At 43.2% G+C, this 4,278-nt stretch overlaps 1 pseudogene across 1 annotated transcript; it reads right to left on the bottom strand.

Moving 5' to 3' along the window:
- Nucleotides 1–632: 632 nt before the first annotated feature.
- LOC109376515 (elongation factor 1-gamma-like) lies at nucleotides 633–1,946 on the bottom strand (annotated as a pseudogene). The gene has a single exon (XR_002122742.1). The product of XR_002122742.1 is annotated as an elongation factor 1-gamma-like (transcript).
- Between the last annotated feature and the right edge of the window lie 2,332 nt (nucleotides 1,947–4,278).

A 4,278-nucleotide genomic window follows, 5' to 3' on the forward strand; every position in this document is an offset into this window, starting at 1 on the left:
TTTTGCTACTTCATGGAGAGCTCCTACGAGAAAATCAAATCAACGTAAAGGAAATCAACTAGAAAATGGAGAGTGTTAGAGTCCACATGATCCAGTTTTAGAACCCTGGTCAAGCCATACCTGAAGCTGTTACTCCCCTAAGACTCTTCAGTTATGTTAAATAATAAATCCTTTTTTGTTTGTTTTGTTGAAGCCACCTTGACCTGGAATTTCATCATTTAAAATCAATCAAAATTCAGAAGTAAAATATGTCAGCAAGAGTGATATTATATGAAAAACCATAATTCTGCTCTCATTTCAGAAGGAAATGCATAAACTTTGATTCTTTTATTGCAATTAGGTATCACACATTTGTGCTACTCTCCTCATAGCACTGTGAGGTGTCTATGAGACAGAGCATGAGTCTAGGCCATCATTTGTCCTTTTCACATGTTTAATTAAATGAGGGAATTTACTACTCCTAAGAATGTCATATGGCCTAGCAACATAGAAAAGCAATTGGTCGTTTCCATTCGTGAGAAATCCCAGCACAAAGTACAACCAAACACTAAGCCCAACAGGTGGCAATTTTTTTTTCCAATGTTCAGTTTCCATTAATGACCCCCATCTTCCTGAAGAGCAGGTGCGGGCAACTAGGTGATTGCAAGAGATACTTGCCTGAAGATCTTGCCCTGATTGAAGGCTGTGCCACAGGCTGGGAGGCCCCTTCCCAGCAAAAGTACCCTCCCTCCAGCATCTGGGTCTCCTCGATGCCAGGATCCAGTCTCCGCCATGTCTCTGACTCTAGTCCACCTGCCCATCTGAACTCAGTGGAAAGGCAGGCCCATGGGCTTGGAAGACTCAGACTGCACAAATGGAGTTGCTCTTGTTGGTTCCAAAGAGGATAACACTGGCAAAGGCATTCTTCCTCAGCTTGTCCAATCGCTGGAACATTCCAGTGATGAGGTTGCAACTCATGAAAGTCTGAGTGAGCTCTTCTGGGAAGCAGTACTGGGCGTACCACAGGGACCAGCCATCCTTATCAATCTGCTCCCCGCCAATACGGTAGCGCTACAGAGAGTGTGTCCTTATCAGAGTACTTGAGCTGAAACTCATCCAGCACAGAGGTAGGTGCTCTTGGGCAGGTGAGCAAAGGGGCCCTTGGCCTTCAGCTTAGCACCAGCGCCTGCTCACATCCATCCTTCTCCTTGGGATGTGGGGGCAGCTCCCGCTCTCTCCTCTTCCCGCTCAGCCTGGGGATTCTGCTGCTCTGCCCAAGAATCTTTCTCCTGTGTGTTGTCCATTTTAGGCTGCCCTCTGCAAATGTTTTGGCATCTCCTCACAGACTTTCGCCTCCCCCAGGACAGCCTGGGACTGGGACCCATTAATGCAGGTGAGGAACCAGCGGCTGGTACTGGGGGACCCTGGGGGAAAGAAGGCTCCAGGACCTGTTTATAGAGCCACAGCAGGATGCAGACAACCATGATGCCAGCCAGTGTCATAGGCTCACCCACCAGAAAAGTCCTTCTCCCACCTTCAGGTGAGCACCCAGCAGCCCCAGAATTCGCCTCACCTCCTCCTTTACCTTCTCTGTGGCCTACTTGTTATGGTGCATGATGGCCAAGGCGGGGAACGCCAGTGATGGCTGGGAGCACTATGTCCCTACCAGCAAAGCTCACCCACTGTACCATTTCAACTGCTGCCTCTGGAGTACGTCCCAGAAGCTCCTCAGGTCTCATGTAGGAGGCAATGGCATTGCTCTTGAACACGCACAATCTGCTGTCACCTTCAAATGCTGGAAGCTTGCCAGCAGGAAATTGACAGAAATCCAGGGGTGCAGTTGTTTTGGCCAAATTGGAAGTGGGGTGCAGAGAGCACGCCAACCTGAGCCCCGCTGTACTGAGCAGCAATGAGGGCCTTGAAGCCCTCCAGTTTTCAGGGTATGTGTACAGGGTCCCAGCCACCATGGTGATTCCACAGAGAAAGGGGTGGGGCTCTCAGTTCTGCCTAGGTGGCATCTTCATGAAATACATAATATGATACCCAAAAACAAAGAGCTCTTGAATTGGATTTAATGTAGCCTACCCATATGAGCTTTAAAATCTGAAAACAAAATGCCTTATTTTACTTTCAAGTGCTTCTGGTAAACTAGTACAAAAAGTTATGCTATGCAGAAGCTGCCATTTAATTAATGGCTATATTGGGCCAAGCACTGTCGTAAATCTTTGCATGGAGGGTATTATTAGCTATAAGATTGTTGTTCCGGTGGTGTTAGGGGGGTAGATATTTACACTTCTCAAAAGGGAGGATTGTGTTTAGTGTTCCAGCCAAATAATGTGTCCTTCAAGGACATTGTAACTGAGTTCACTTAAAAATATACGCTAAGTCTTGGTGATCACATGTGAGGCTGGTGACATAGAGCTAATGAGCTTGAATTTCCAGGGGAAAGATTAGCCTTTACTCTTATTCCTAAGAAAGATCCCATCTGAAAGGAATTTCTCCTTTCCCACTTTGTCAAGTCATGAGTAACACTCCCCCTGCCCCCATCCCCCATACCTGCAGGTCTAGCTTTATTTCCTCCCTGGACAGGAAATAGTTTCTCTGGCAAATTAACAAGTCAATTTTGCCTTAGATTGGTCTGCCTTTTGAATTCTAATCAAAAGTTATTTTTCATTATCACAGGCATCCTTTTCAGCGATTCTTTTCTCTTAGTCTCTAACTTTGAGCCAAACAAAATTAATGCGTGTGCATGTGTACATGAGTGTGTGTGTGTGCACGCACGCACACGCGTAAGTGTGTGAAGCAAGCAATATTCCAGATTGAAGCTCTAATGAGCTTCTGGAAGGAAAGGAATTTCACAGCACTAGAGGTTATCTGCAGTGAGGGGTAAAGGACATAGTTGGATGACTTACTGATGAATCAACCAAAGGGTATGTGTTTATTTGGTCGATGACAGAGAAAACATTAGTCTGTGATATATTTTATTTGTTTTTGTTGTGTTTAATAAAATGGGCTTGTGTGGCAAAAGATGTGGATTCCGTGGTCAGTAAGATCTGGTTTTAAATCCAAGCTTAGTGACTTAATTAATTGTATGATGTCGGGTGACTTTCTCGCCCTCTCTGTGCCTTGGTTTTCTGATTTGTAAAATGGGAAGATAATGGAAGTGCTGAAAAGTTTATATTCAATAATGTTCTTGAAGTGCTGAGCACCCAGCAGGCACTCAAGAGTTCATTGTTAGACTCTGACCCTACCTGAAAGTGGCTGGGGCCCTTGCTCAAATGGTCAGTATCAGCCTCCTGTTTCAGTTCCTCAGTGGCAGTTGAAGCGTGACATGAAAACCACGGCACAGTTTTTACTGAATTCAATACTAGGAATTTGGACTGTGACAGACATCTAAATTCTAAGTTGGAATGGAATAACCAGCTCACTGCATTCTCCCCCGTTCTCTTGCATTTTGAGAGCTAGGGATCCACTTCTGCATTTGCCACATCTCTACACCATTCATTTAAAATGGAGTATTTCCAACCCCTTTGATAATAAAGCATGTTCATGTTTTAAACCAAATGTCATCAGCAGAATACAAAAAAATGATCTGAGAAGTTTCATATTATCATTCACACAGAAACCAAATTGGGAGACTTGGAGGTTACTTGGAACTATACCTCTGCCTCTTGAAAGAACTGGACTCAAAACTTTTTAGAAAATGAATTACTTTATTTTGGTGTTCAATCTTGGTTATCTGGTAAATCTAATATATCATTGCCAAGAAAGAATATACACTACTCAAGACCTCACTGCTGATTTTGACTTCTTTGTATGTGACCTATTTTTAATTTTCTCAGCCTAAGTTTTCACTTACCTATAATTCACAGCAAAAGGTCTTCCAAAAGCAATCTTTGGTTCACTGAATTCAACATGTAATGTGGACACTTTGTTCTGTTTTTATTCATCTAGTAAAATGCTATTTAGTAAAGCCTTTAAAAAAAATTTCAGTTCTCTTAAACCTTTCATGTAGATTGCTTATTTACTAAGAATACTCTTTAAAACTCCATAGTAGAGAAAATTTGAAACACAGACAAAAGTAGGGAATGTAGCATAGTAACTTCTGTGTACCCTGAGCCTGCATCACCCAAGTTCAACCATCATAAGCTAATGGTCAAGCCTGTCTCACCTATGTATGTACCCAGCCTCCTTCCATTGTCAGATTAGACTGAAATAAACCCTAGACAGCCTATCATTTTATTAAATACTTCATCCTGTCTTTCTTTGGCCTGTCTTTCTAAAAGATAAGGTCACTCT

Source organism: Hipposideros armiger, unplaced genomic scaffold, assembly GCF_001890085.2.
Source record: "Hipposideros armiger isolate ML-2016 unplaced genomic scaffold, ASM189008v1 scaffold_1144, whole genome shotgun sequence".
Taxonomy (NCBI): domain Eukaryota; kingdom Metazoa; phylum Chordata; class Mammalia; order Chiroptera; family Hipposideridae; genus Hipposideros; species Hipposideros armiger.